At 47.2% G+C, this 15,212-nt stretch overlaps 1 protein-coding gene across 7 annotated transcripts in view; it reads right to left on the minus strand.

Annotated features, from left to right (window-relative positions):
- TAF1D (TATA-box binding protein associated factor, RNA polymerase I subunit D) overlaps positions 1-15,212 on the minus strand; it is a 531,982-nt gene that overhangs the window by 176,502 nt on the left and 340,268 nt on the right. The window lies entirely within an intron of this gene.

Below are 15,212 nucleotides of genomic sequence, written 5' to 3' on the forward strand. Positions count from 1 at the left end.
CGAATCCTAGTCGTTGTAGTAGCTGCATGGTGGCTTGCAGACTTGTGTTGGTCGACGCTGGGGAGGATCCCCTTACCAGCCAGTCGTCGAGGTATGGGTATACATGGTGGCTTTGCTTCCTTAGCCAGGCAGCCACTGGAGACAGGCATTTTGTGAACGTTCTGGGGGAGGTCTTGAACCCGAAAGGAAGAACCGTGAATTGGTAGTGAGTTCGCCCTATTACAAAACGTAGGAATTTCCTGTGTTTCCGACACATTGGAATATGGAAATACGCGTCCTGTAAATCCAGGGACGCCAGGAAATCTCCCTTTCGAACTGCGCGGATCACTTCCTGCAGAGTGAGCATCTTGAATTTTAGGCTCTTTAAGGACTGGTTGAGATCGCGTAAGTCTAGAATGGGACGCCATTTGCCGTTCGGCTTTTTTACGACGAAGTATCTTGAGCAGACTCCTTGACCTCTCTGTGATGTTGGAACTAATTCTATCACGCCCTTCACTAACATGAGTGTAACCTCTTGTTGCAGTACCTTCATATGGGACTGAGCGGTGAACGCAGGTGGAATTTGCTGAGGGTTGTGTTTGAATTGCAGAGAGTGTCCGTTTCTTATGGTGTCTAACACCCATTGGTCCGTCGTTATATGCTGAGACTCTTCCCCCCAGAACGATGCGTGGTATGTCACTGCTGATCTTTATTTTGCTTGTCTCTCGACGACGATGGGTATGATGGTCGTTTTCTGGAAGACTGGAAGTTTCGTCGACGGTTAGCCGATTGTGAGGCACGTCGGTATCCCTGGGAGGGGTAAGCCGATCTGGCAAAGGATCTGTCTCCAGAAGAGAATCTCGAATTACCTGAAGACCCTCTAAAGGGACGAAAAGACTTGTAACTTCTGCCACTCTGGAGGGCACCCAATGAACGTGCCGTGTCCGAATCTTCTTTCATCCTTTTTAGGGCCTCGTCCACCTTCTCGCCGAAAAGAAGGTCTCCCTCAAAGGGCATATCTAAGACCTTGTATTGCACCTCTGGCCTGAAGTAGGTACACTTAAGCCATGACTGTCGACGCAATACCACCCCATTGTTGACTTGCTTGAAGCCTGACTCAGCGAGATCCACCGCGATGTTTATTGCGTGATTTGAGGCTTCCTCACCCTCTTGGACCAGTAGCATCGCCGCCTTCCTCTGTTCTTCTGGAAGATGATCAAGCAGCGGAGCTAGTCTGTGCCACATCTCCCTGTCGTATCTGGCCACAATTGGCAGAGAGTTTGCGGCCTTTACTGTGGTCGCTCCCATGGAGAGCACTTTCTTGCCAAAGGCATCTTGGCGTCTCGCCTCGTTCTCAGGAGGAGACGTGCACTTGTGCTGTGCCTTTGCCTTCCTCGCTGCTGCCGCCGACACCACCGAGTCTGGTGTTGGTTGGGAGGATAAACACTTGGGGGTAGACTCTGGAGCCTTAAACTTTTTTTCTATGCGTCCTTTCACTGCTGGTTCTGAGAATGGGTGTCTCATTGTCTGCAACCCCTCTTTCCATACATGGTCCAGTATTGGTATCGAGAACACCGACCTCCTTCTCTTGCCCATGTGGTCGAACAAAAACCAATCCTTTTTCTGTTCTTCTTGGGACAGACCAAATTCTTTGCATGCCTTCTCCATCATAGAATGGAATGACGCAATGTCGTCCAGAGGAGACGGGTGAGCTGGGCTTCTGGGGTTTTCCAACTCCGCCTCTGACTCCCAGGTAGGATCCCTGGAAGGGGATAATGAGATATCCGACATGGCCCCCCTGTCGGACTCCGAATCTGGCAGCTCACCTTCCTCCTGTGCCAGTGTTGAGATTCGCGTGCGTGGGTGACTGTGGCAGGCTTGCCTGGGGTAGTCGCTGGTCCAACGACTGCAACAAGGACTGAAGCGTGGACAGAATATCCAACGACAAAACCGATTGAGGATTGAGGAGAGGGGCAGATACCGGTGTAACGGAGGCCCTCGTCGATGACTTGTCAGCCGCTCGTAGCCCTAGGTCTGCTGGGCCAGCAACTCTCTCGTTCTCGTCCTCCGAGGACAGCAACATAGCTTGTTCTTGTAGCAAAGGCTCCGGGGGGGTCGGGTCAAAGACTTCAGGCCTCCTGTAGGATCCCTGTCGATGAGGCCCTCGTCGACGCCATTGTCGACGGGACGGTGGATGCCCCCTGTGCAAGTGGTAGGGAGGCGGTCGATGACTGGACCGCCGTCGACGACGAAGACTTCGCAGGTGGTTTTGGCAGTGCCGCCTTCTCCACACTGTGCCCGCTTTTACTCGACTCTCAACTCGTGGTCGATCTGTGATGATCGCCAGAGGAGGATTTCCTTTCCTTCTCATGCTTTTTTGATGAGGATGATTTCTTTGCCGAGGAGTCTCTAGTGGAGTGACTTCCAGACGACTCTTTTTCCGACGGTCTAGATTTCTTTGCCGGCGGTTCTGACGAGGCCGCTTGGCGCGACGTTTTCGCCAACTGTGTGGAGCCCACCGCCGAGGGGGGGTATGCCCCCGCTCCATCATTCAGCCATGCCACCAGGCGTCGGTTCCGGTCTTTGAGGGTTTTTTGAGAAAACCCCTTGCATATGTCGCAGGTATCCGCCGAATGGTGAGGGTGGAGGCAATATATGCATCCCGCATATATATGCTGTCCGTCCCCCTCGTAAACCTTTTTTAAGCCGCATGTCGCGCATGGACGGAACAGCGCTTTACCTGACACAGAGGACATTATTACTCAAAATCCAATGACGCAACCTAGTACAAAACAGTAGGACAACACGAGGAGATCCCACTACTTTGGAGACGGTTGAAATCTGAAGGGGAGCCGCAGGGGCGGGCCTCTTATACTAGCACGGCCTGCGGAGCATGCGCAGGCGGGTCCTAGAAGGACGTAGATAGGACACAAAAGTGTCGAAAGTTTTTCCTTTGAAAAAGGCTATATATGTGTACCGAGGGGTCCCGGTCTGACGACGGGGAATATTCTAAGCATGTGAATCCATGAAAGATCCAATGCTGGAGAAATAATGAAAAACAATGCCTTTCAAGACAGGTCACCAAAAGAAAGTGGTGCCTAAGGCTGAAGATGTCCAAGGAAACTCCTAAAATACTTTATTAAGAATTTGCAAGGTATTAAGGGCAATAGTTGCATCTATGTCCTTTGCTACATGAATGCAAAGTTATTTCAATTACATTTCAATTTTATAGCACAGAACACCATAATATCAATTAATAGGATAAAAAATGTGCATAAAAAGTATAACAATCTAGTGTAATAGGTTTTCCTTTTTAAAACATGAAATAAATACAATGTAGACCATGACACATCACTACAAGAAAAGGTAAAAAACCACAAGTTTAAAAACCTTACAAAACGGAAGTGCAACTTTGGAGTAGATGTTTAACTTTGAGAGGAGAGCAAGCTTGCATCCTCAGAAATAATCTACAGTTTAATAACGCATTGCCCATCAGCTTAATTCTTAAAAGCCAGGCACAGTGAACATACCTGGCAGGTGCAAATACGACTTTTCAATCCAGCATGCTGGTAAGGAGCTGCATTGCTTCCCCTGAGACTTCTTATCCTCTTATCAACTAAAAGAGGCCTTAGGTACCGTTGCCTAAGCTCTATTAAACTTGGGCAGATCAGTGTAAAATGAATTAGAGTTTTGTTACCTTGTTTGCAGAGTGGGCATACCCCAGAATTATATCGTAACCATTCACAAGTGTATCAAACTGTGAGCAAAATTCCCAGTCTAAAGCGAACATATAAAGAGCGCTCATAGGGTGGATGAATTCCATCCAGAAAAGGTTTGCAATTCCCTAACGAATTAGATTAAAGGAATGCAGGGCAGTTCTTCAAAGAATGCCTTTGGGTCTCCATATTCTGGAACTCGTTGCAACTGGCGATTGTCTTTAGGTCAACCTTGAGCGAAGGGCAGCACTGACTAGGATTATCCCAAAAATATCTAGCAACCAGCCCACATCATGTTGTTTTTACATGGAGAACCCAACCCTAATTATTTGCACCTTCCAATTGCAGGACATCCCTCAGGGCGTCTCTGTATGGTTCCACGCTTGGGAAAGACCACAGTCCTACCCAATACAAGACTGGCTTTAGGGCAATCAGGTCGGCTAAAGGCCAGACTTGGAGATCCAATTGGATCACTGAGGTCAGGGCATTCTTGGGCAAGAGCAATAACTTCTTAAATAAGTTATTCTCAACGGGAGATGATTTTGTATTTGCATACCCCCAAATCTCGGCACCATAGAGTGATGGGGGCAATGCTTTGTCAAATAGCGCTACAGCCGGTGAGATTGCGGGGTGACATTGCCCCACTACCGTGGCTTGCAAAGAAGGAACAAATGCCCCTGCTATAATTGTTTAAGTTTGCCTTAGTCTTAAACAAGTTGGTCGGACCCCCCACCTCACTGAACCCGATCCCCAAATAATCAAACCTCCTAACCCGATCCAATACAAGCCCATCGACCTAGATGTCCACCTGGCAAGGCTTGTAAAACGGGTGTTTTAAAACCATAACTTTAGTTTTAGTGCCATTAAGCAAAAGGCCAAGCTCCTTGCATTTCGGCAAGATGTTAAAGGGCCGATCTCAACCCAGAAGGAGTAGTGGCGAGGATCGCTGCAGCATCAGCGAAAAATAGAGTGGGCCATTTTTTCAACCCAATTTTTGGGGCATCTAAGGCACCTGCCTCCAGTGCATCCATTATTTCCTGAATGTATAAAGAGAAGATGATGCATCCCCGGCAAACCCCCTTCATCACATCAAATGGGTCTTGGTTTTCAATAGTGAGCAGTGCATCTTGCTTGATACAGATCCTCAACAAGTCCGCCGGCACAGCAGAGGATCCATATTGAGCAAGAGACACTGGCTCACAATCGAGAACATGCAAATGCCCTGCAACTCGTACCCGGGCAAGCACGTTCCTCGGCCCTCATAATTCCCTCCAATACCACCACTTAAAACTGAGGTCACAGGATGGCTGCACAGTCCTGAGATACTGATCGAAGGGAATAATGTCCACGCTCAACTAAATGGGTCCTGAAGATGATGACCCTAACTGCTACAGTCATCGAAACCATTCAACCTCTGTCTTTCATGATATCCACTAAAGCGAATAGGATAATTGGTTTTGAAAAGAATCCACACCTGTCTGGTAACAGGTGCTCCGAGCATCATAGATTCTGCTCTTCTCGTGTTAACAGCAGGGAATTCTAGATATCCACTGGTACCCAGCACACATTCTTTGTAACCTATTTGCTCTGAGGGTGAATAAATAAGGGCTTCCCCAGCCATATAGGAAATTCCCCGTTGAAATGTTCAAACTATGAGAACGATGAGACAGTAATAGTCTGCTCCTTTCATGGGTCCACTATTAGTGTGTTTTTTATAAGAAAAGTCTAGACGCTATAATCTCTTGCGTATTGTTAAGTAGGGATAGATTTCTCCCTCATTCCTTTTAGATAGGCGGTGCATCACCGTCATCCTAGGGACAGCACACCCTGATAGGGACAGGCTGTGCTTCTACCTAGGGATAGCGTTAGTGGTTTCAAGATTGATTCTGGTCAGAAATGTTCTGCACTCAGAAGTGCTACAAACCCTGTTTTTGTGTGGTAAAATATGTTGTGAATATAACTGTGGAGTCAAACCGTTGTTCTATTTTCAATTGTATTTCTGTCCGGGGCTGTTGTGTTTACCCCATGTCATCCACCCATTTTTGCAATTTTGCTAGCAGGACTTTACCAAAGGTCTTCCTGGCACAGTCCAGTAAGGATATCGGGCAGTAGTATATGGGTACAATAATGGCCTCCCTCAAAGTTCAAGGGACTTCCTTGACACAGAAAGCAGCGCTGAATACTCTGCGCACAGGGTCAGGGTCCAAATAGACGGTTCATCCTGAAAGAAGTCTACTGGCATAAAATCGGGCCTAGCGGCTTTGCCCCTTTTTTGTGAACCTAGGGCTTCTTCCACCACCTCGTGTGATATGACCAATGCAACTTCTGGTGAATTTACATCCAGTCCCTCTACTCTAGGCGGGGCAGCTTAGAGGTTGGAAAAGTGGCTCCTCCAAACAGTAGCCGCGATGCAGCATTGGAAAGACTGGTCACCATCCAGTTCACTCGAGGTGACCAGCTTCCAAAACCGCACCATATCCCTTTCTTCCATAGCTACATGGAGAGCTGCCCATGAAGCTTTAGCATGGGCTCTTTTTTCCTCAAGTTTTGCAGAACCCCTTAATACAAGGATCTCGCATTTCTAGTATGCTAGACTAAATTTTGTTTTGATTTAATACACTCGGCATTATACTATGGGGTTTTTCCTACTGGCTTAGGTTTGGTCTTCGCTATCAACAAGGTCACAAAGGGTGCTACGTTTTTGCCCACGGTCTCAAATTCTGTAATTATAGTCGTTTCTGACGCCCTTATATTGCAAATATTGCCCAAAGTGCGCACTATAGCTGTGTACGCCTGTCTTTGCATCTCACTTAATCCAGTTTGCCCACTTTAACGATTTCATGCCGTGCCCTGCAGTCACTTTACGCTGGCTTCCCCAGAGTCTGCTATCCCCTGTGTTCCCCTGACTCCAATGCAGCATGAAAACAGAGAGAGGGGGGAGGTAAAGTTATTCAATTGAGGAGGGACACCATGTCATCCCATAGAGGGGTATATTAGAAAGAGCAGCCAATGGTAAGAAGCAAAATTTCAGATTTGTCAATTAAATTAGTAACCAGAAACATGCGAGAAGTCATTTATTGTAGTAATTAAATTAGGAATAGATTGAGCTGGAATAGATAAAAGTAAAATGTCGTGAGCATTTGCGGATTATTTGAATACATTATTCCATTAGAGTATACCAAGTAGGTTTTCAATTGTTCGAGTTGTTATAGGGCTAAAATAAATATAGGCAAGAGAGGACATCCTTGTTGAGCTCCTCTTAAAATAGGAAGACGTTATGAAAGAGTTTTATTAATAAGAATAAAAGCAGAGGGCGTGTAATAAAGGATTTTTATAAATCTAATAAAGGTGGGGCTAAATCAAACAGTTACGCATAAATTACCAGGATGTCTGGTCAAAACGTTCTCAGCATCAAGAGTAAGGAGGATCTTAGGATCAATTGATTTTTGGATGTGGAACAGGACATCGTTAAGGATTCTTGTATTAGAAGAGGAGTATCGGCCATTTATAAATCCTGTTTCATCATTAGGAATAAGTCTAGGTAAAAACTGATCTCATCTGGTGGCTAAGAACTTTGCATACATTTTAGAGTCAGAATGAATAGGTGAGATAGGGTGATCATTTTTAACAAGCGAATTGCCTTTATTGGGTTTAGGAAAGAGAATGAATACAAATTAATCGAAGAAGTGGTCATATAATTCAAGTAGTTTGAGGCAAACGGATTCTGAAAAGGTTCTAAAGAAATCAACTGAAAATTTACCAGGGGCTTTCCCAGATTTAAGGTCAGTGATGGCTTTATTAATCTCTGGTAAGCTAATGGGCTCATCCAAGGGGGGTGGTCAGATCAACTGGTTGAATAGGTATTTTAGTATATTCAGCCAAATATTGTAACTCTCAACAGGACTGCTATATATTCAGGCAAAGTAGTCTAATTAATCAACGAAGCTGCTATACGCATGTCATGGCACAATGCCAAATATTCACAGCAGGGCTGATTGGATCATGCCCACATTCTTAGCAGGACTGCTATTTTTTGTGACAGTACCTGAATTTGTTAACAGAGCTGATGTTGAGAAAGCCCACACATGGTTTGGCATTTTCTGCAGCAAACTAAAGTACTGAGCAATAACAGTGTCTGAGCTCTTCCCACCAACCTCCGATAGCATGAGAAGATAGCACTGCTGTCATATACTTCAATCCCTTCTACTCGATCCTGCGCTTTTCAAAACTTCTGCTTCTCCCATGTCCAAAAAAGGTAGCAGGCGCTCCTCTCCATGCCATGTTTTTTTCTGATAACCTGTTCTGGGATGAGAGTTTGCAGCACACACTTTTTGCTCACTGTACCTTTCACAGATGGGAAATATCCATTTGCATATCAGTCTTTGTCCCGCCCACATGGGCAGTCCAGCACCGAAATGCTATGGCAATTCCTCTCTGAACAAGAGTACCAACAGCAACCCCATACATCTGTTATAGTCTTGTTTGGCCTCATCAGTGAGGGGGAGCTGAGCCTCTCTGAGCACAGTGAGCAGGGAGTCCACGTCTGGTTGCACCCAGGTAGCTTAGGGTGACCAACCCCAAGTTCCTTGCAAATATTTCAAAAAAGCTATCAGGCGCTCCTCTCCAGAAAGAACATGTCCAATTACGGAGTCCCAATGCCAAAAATCTAGCACATTTCAAAGCCTCATTATAAATCTGACTAATGTAGAATAGTACAAACAGGCTTAGAGCTTTTGACAAGCCATTCATGTCAGGCTAGCCTGACATGGAACTGCCAGTGCCAGTGCCCTAACTCTATGTGCCTTTCAGTGTCAACAGCCTGTTAGGAAAGGCAGCTCAGTGGGTCAAAAACCCTGCTGCAGAGATTATTGTTCTTATTATTTATTTATTTGTATACTGTGCCGAAAGCCTGCCGGCATCGCGGCGCAACACTTACAGGCGGAGAACAAACAAAAACAAGACAAAAATGTGGCCCAAGCGGTGGGGGCCTAAACTAAAAAGTTTTAGGAAACTATTCCAAGCCAGGATCAATACAAATTAATTGAAGAGACAAGTTATTAAAGATTTCTGAACACATTTCAAATCAGCCTCTGATCTGAGGACGGGGGGCAGCTAACTCTAGAGGTTAGCCACTCTTACTGAGAAAGATCTTCCCAGGCCTCTTGATCGTTTGAAGCTGGGGCAAAGCACTTTCTGTTGGTTTGAAGAGCGTAGGGCTCTATTTGGGATGTAACAGGGAGTCCAAAGTTTTAGGTATGACGCTCCCTCTCCAAAGATGAAAAAGTGGATCAGGGTACAAGCTTTGAAACGTATGCGCTCTTGTATCGAGAGCCAGCGGAGGTCCCTCCGATGGTTGGAGACATTGGCCTTTCTTGTGATCTTTTTGACCACGCGTACAGCGTCATTCTGAAATACTTGCCATTTCTTTATGTTGGAGCAAATTGCAGTAGTCAGGCCTGGACAGAATGGTTGCTCGGGCAACTGTTGCACAATTATTTTCTGTGATGAAAGGACGGATGTTTCCAAGTAGCCTAAGATAATAGCTACAATTTCGGATCAACTGATTAACATATGCATCCGCGTTCATAGATGCCTCCAACTGAAAACCCAGTGTTTTAACCTTGTTTTGCACTTCAATGGCATGATTTCCACTTTGAAATATGTTGTAGTACACACTCAGTTGCGCCAAGGCCTGCGGGGAGCCATAGACAAGGAGTTCAGTTGTGCTGCCATTTAAACAGAGCCAGTTGTTTGACATCCATGCGTAGATTTGATCGTAGACCCTGGATAAGGTAGCAGAATCTTAAGTGTGGTCACCGCTGATTTCCAGGACTAATTGGGCATCAGAGTAATTTGTGAACAGTACACCTAGGTCGTCTAGGAGTGAGCAAAGTGGCCGGGTAGATAGGTTGAACAAAACCGGTGAAAGGCATGGTCCCTGCGCAGAGAGGGTGCTGATGGAGAGGATGCAGAGCACCACTGGATCCTTGACTCTTGATTAGCTAGAAAGGAGTGGAACCAGTCGGTGGCCTCTTCAGAGCAGTGTCCAAGATGACACAAGGCATTCAAGAGGCGATTGTGATCCAATAAATTGAAAGCCGAGGACAGATCCAACAAGACCAACAGCCCAGCTTTTCCTTCTTCCATTTTTTAGCATATGGAACTGCAAGTGGACCAAAGCCGTTTCAGTACTTTGGGAAGGTCGAAAACCCGATTGCCTGCAGTGCAGGATACTGTTTGATTCCACATAACTTTGAAATTGGCGGTGGCCAATTTTTCCAAGATTTTGTGGAGGAAATTGCAGTTTGTAATGGGTCTAAGATTGTCCGGGCCCTTTGGGTCTAGGCTGGGTTTCTTGAGGCAGGGAGTAACAGTAACAGGCGTCTGGAATTGAACAGTCTTTGAAAGATGCATTGACAAATCTGGTCAGAAAGGCAGCAACCAATTCACTATGCTTGAGGATTAATTTAGGTGGGGGAATGTTTTCTGGACAGGATGTTGGACGCCAGGACAAGAGCATTTTATGCATGTCCGTTATGGAAATTGAAGATAGTGAAAATGCTGGACGTTCAGAGAGCCCAACAACATATGTCTGGGGGTTAATGGGTATTTCAGTGGACCCCAAGGATTTGCTAATTTTGTCCTTTGCATTGATGATTTTGGCCTCAAAAGAAGCCTGGACAAGTGCTCAGTCCTGGTTAGGAGTCAGAAGGTAGTCTGGAGGGCCTTTGGTTTCCCTAAGGATTTCATAATCTTGAAGAGCTCTCCCATGCAGTTAGAGGACTGGCTTATTAGGGAGTTAAATAAATTCTTTTGGTGTCTGCAATTTTAAGTGTGAATATTTTATCAGCCTCCTTCCACGTGGTTCCATTTTCCTGTGTTCGGTGGTTGAGCCGAGATTCAAGTTTGTGCTTGTGCTTTTTAGAGGGGCAGTTTAATCTAGCATTTTTGTAATGTTGTAGGAGAAAGAGGATGCAAGGCAGTCCGCTGAAACCATGTTGGACATGCTGGCCATAGTTGAGGTTAGAAAGTCTTTGATATCTTGCGTGGACAATTTCTTAAAGTTACGACTGGTAACGGATTTAGCAGGATTGTGTAGTTTCAAAGGTGAAGTCATAGGCTGAATTTGGAAATCTATGAGAAAGTGGTCTGACCATATACATGGGCTAGTCTGATTGATATCTACTTCGAGATTTCTAGAGACCACCCAATCTAGAATATTGTTTTTACTAGTGATAGGTTTGTTATTACAGACATGGTATTTGATGTTATTTAAAGCATGTTCTAAGTCAATGGCTTCTTTGTCCAGCTTATTGCTGCGCCAGCGGTTTAGGTTCCTCAAAAACAGCATTGCAGAGTTTGGGCTGGAGAGGCCACTTAGAAGTAGCGTGATTTCCTCGTTAAAATCTGGCATGAGAGATGGGGGCCTATAGAGCAAAACAAAGTTGATACAGCTATGGAAAGTGGGTGTCATTTTAACCAAGAGGATCTCGCATCCTCGGCAAGAGCAAGAGGACGAAAAAAGCTCTAAGTTGAACTTTGCAATGATTGCTACACCACCTCCATGACCCACGTCTCGGTTTTGGCAGAAGATATATATGATTGGGCCCCTGGTGTCGGCAATCCTGGTTTCCTTAAGACATAGGATATCCAGGTTAACAAGATCATTGATACCTTGAGCGTGACTGTTAAGGGATCAAGTATTAAGAAGTGCCATTTTTATGTTTCTCTTGGTGCCAGAGGGGGAGGTTTAATTTCCTCAGTGATTTCCTGAGGCTCTAGAGATGGTTGGGGTGGGGTGGGGGGGGACCCACACGAGTTGCCATTTGCTAGTTGAAGGTCAGTCAGGGCGTCGAGTTTGGTTATTTTGAGTTTCTTAATGAGGGCAAGTTGGTTAGCTCGCACAAGAGCTGACGACAGATTGTTTAGGATGGAAGCCCATATTACACAAGAGTTGTGGTAAAAGAAGATGATAAAAGAAACAGGGAGGATACCTGTAGGTCTAAGGGTGAGGAGCCTCATGCGGATGCAAGGCGATGACTGGCGAAGACCGGCTAGTCCGAGGTGCACCGGCGCAGGTGCAACTGGTAGTCCAAGAAGTAGTGTGCTGGGGCAGCTGGAACTGTAGTTCCTGTTCAGTGCCCCTGGGATAATGTAGCTGAAATAGCCCTAAAGCTAAGTGCTAACTTGCATGCAGCCTGAAATAAATTTCGAAAGTTCATTCAATTCACAGTAGAGAACGGGCAGCATATTAGCTGCAAAGAGCAAACAAACATGCACGGTTCACTCTACTCACCGAGAGGCAATTGTGTAACCTGTTAGTTCAAATCCTGTTGATTGGCGAGTTAATGAATCTGCATAAGAGACGAACAAGTTAATGACCAAATCTGGTAACGTTCTTTCGATGGGATGTTCCTCCGACGTATTCCATATCTATGACAGGTAATGCCCACAGCTGTGCTGCTTCGGTAAATTTTCGGCAGAGGGCGTCATGTGTCGATGGCGTCGATCTGATGTCCCTCGAGGGCCTCCGTCGAGGGTCGACGTCACCGGATGTTATATATAGGACGCACGACGCCTGTAGCCTCAGTTGTAGTTTTTTTCCCCAGAACGTGTGGCACTAATCTCCTGCCAGTCTGACTGCAGATAACCTTGCGGAAACGTAAGCTACAATCGCATAGGGAATTCTCCAGAGGGGCAGGTTGGGAGGGCGATGTGGAATACGTCGTACGAACATCCCATCGAAAGAACGTTACCAGATTTGGTAAGTAACTTATTCTTCAAAGGGATTGTGTCCTCCAGCGTATTCCATATCTATGACAGACTCCCAAAGCAGTATCAAACACTTGGAGGTGGGAAAAGAATTTAGAATACCCAATCGAATGGCGGAATAAAGAACCGCCTTACCAAAGGCCAGATCACGCACGTGGATCGAATCCAGGGCGTAATGTTTGACAAAAGTATGTAGAGAAGGCCATGTGCTGCTTCACAAATGTTCCGAATAGGAACACCCCGCTGAAGGGCAGTGGAGGTAGCCACGCCGCTAGTAGAGTGAGCACGTAATCCTACCGGAGGGTCCTTACCCGCCAAACGGTAGCACTCAGTAATCGGGAGGATAATCCACCTGGACAACGTCTGTTTGGTAACAGCCTGGCCCAACCGTTGTCCAGCATAACCGATAAAGAGCTGATCGTCCACTCTGACCCAGGACATCTGTGAAATATAAAAGCTCAAAGCTCTCCTAGGATCCAACCTATGGAGCCTCCCCTCTTCCTTGCCAGGATGCGGAATCAAAATGTATCTTAAAGAAAGAACACTCTTCAGACGAGTCCTTAAATATGGACAGTGCCGCCAGGTAACCCTTAATGGTAACCACTTGCAGGCCCCTGTGGGCCAAAGAAAGCAGAAAGACAAAACCATAGGAATGGAACATTGGAAAGGATCAACATTCTGTCCCCTGTACCAGTCGCAGAACGTACGGCAACGGTACAGGGACTTTGTCGCTGGCCTGGCCGAAAGCAACACCTCCATCACATCATCTGGGAGGTCCCAATCCCTGTATCTTAACCTTTCAGATACCAAGCATGAAGGTTGAGAGTCCTGACCTCTGGATGGAGAACCTGACCCCCCTCCCTCGAGAGCAGATCCTCTCGGTAAGGAAGACGGCGTGGAGGGCAGATGAACAATTCGAGAAGGTCCGGGTACCACGCTCTCCTGGCCGAATCCGGAGCTACAAGAATCATGTGGGTCCCGAACCTCCGCAACACTTGAGGAATGACGGGGACTGGAGGAAACGCGTACAGCAGCGGGAATGACCAATCCACCACAAACGCGTCTCTTAAGGCTCCTCTCGGAGGAGATTCCCTTGAGCAGAATCTCTCGCACTTCCGGTTCACACTGGTGGCAAAGAGATCCACTTGCAGGGTTCCCCAAAGGGCGAAGATCTCCAGAAGGACTTCCTGAACCAACTCCCACTCGTGAGAGACTATGCTCTGCCTGCTCAGAGCATCCGCCGCCTCGTTTTCGTCTCCGGCCAGATGAACTGCCGAGATCGAAAGACCTTGTTTGATGGCCCAGAACGAGAGCTGCATCGCCTCCGTGCACAAGGGGAGCGACCCTGCCCTCCCTTTTTTGTTGAGGTAATGCAAGGCCACTGTGTTGTCCGTGATAATCAGGACACTTTACCCCCGTACAGTCGGCAGAAAAGCCTTCAAGGCCAGCCTGATGGCTCTCAGCACTAACAGGTTGATGTGGAGTCTCGACTCCGACGGAGACCAACGACTGCTGACTGTCAGTCCGTTGGCATGAGCACCCCATCCGTCACCTCTGGCCGTGGTTGCCAAAACGGTTCCCCCTTCAGCAGGTTCCTTTTGTTGGCCCACCACAGCAGATCCTGGGCGACCGAGAGTGGAATCTGCACTGGATCTGACATCTTGCCCGAGAACTGGGACCACTGCAGTTTGAGGGCCCATTGTAGGAATCTCATCCGTATTCTGGCCTCCGGCACCAGAAAGACGCAGGATGCCCAGCAACCTTAAGAAGTCGAAAGCCGGAAGACACTGGGCACTTTGAAACTTGTCCACCATCTGCACAATGTGATGAGCCCTGACATGGGGAGGCGAACACTTCCCCAGGGACGTGTCTAGCACAGCACTAATGTACTGGAGCTGTTCTGAAGGTGTCAAATGCGACTTCTTGAAAATCAGGGAGCAGCCCAGCCTGTGGAGGGTGCGACAGGTGAGACTGAGATGATCCAACACTTGCTAGGGAGAGCGCGCTCGGTTCAGCCAGTCGTCCAGGTAGGGGTAGAAGCAAATCCCCCCCTCGCCTGAGGTACGCTACCACCACCACCAGGAGCTTGGTGAAGACCCTTGGGGCGGAGGTCAAACCGAATGGCAGGACCCGAAACTGAAAGTGCGAGTCGCCAGTCGCAAACCTCAGATACTTCCTGTGTTTGGGATGAATTGGCACATGAAAGTACGCATCCTTGAGGTTGAGAGACACCAACCAATCCTGAAGCCGAAGGGCCTGGAGGATCTGAGAAAGAGTAACCATCTTGAACTTCTCCTCCTGAGAAGCTTGTTCAACCAACACAAGTCCATGACGGGTCTCAGTCCTCTGACTTTCTTGGGAATCAAAAAATATGGGGAATACCATCCCTTGTTCCTCTCCGCCACAGGCACCAGTTCTATGGCACCTTTCTCTAGCAAGGATAGGATTTCCTGCGCAAGGAGCGAATCCGGGTGCTTCAAAGAGAGCTTCCCCGGTGGATTGTTGTGAGGCTGCTGCCGGAAGTGAAGGCAGTAGCTGTGGGCTACGCTATCCAGAACCCACGCATCTAAAGTAATGGCCAGCCATTCTCCCAGATACTGTGCTCGCCTGCCTCCAACCGGCAAACCACGGGACATGGCCTCATGACTGAGTTGTAGCGGCTGCGGCAGCACCTGATGGCAAAGAGGCAACTGCCCGAGTGGCTTTGGCACCACGATTTCCCCGAACACCACGGTACATTTTCGC

Source organism: Ambystoma mexicanum, chromosome 9 (assembly GCF_040938575.1).
Source record: "Ambystoma mexicanum isolate Mex_15411 chromosome 9, UKY_AmexF1_1, whole genome shotgun sequence".
NCBI lineage: Eukaryota > Metazoa > Chordata > Amphibia > Caudata > Ambystomatidae > Ambystoma > Ambystoma mexicanum.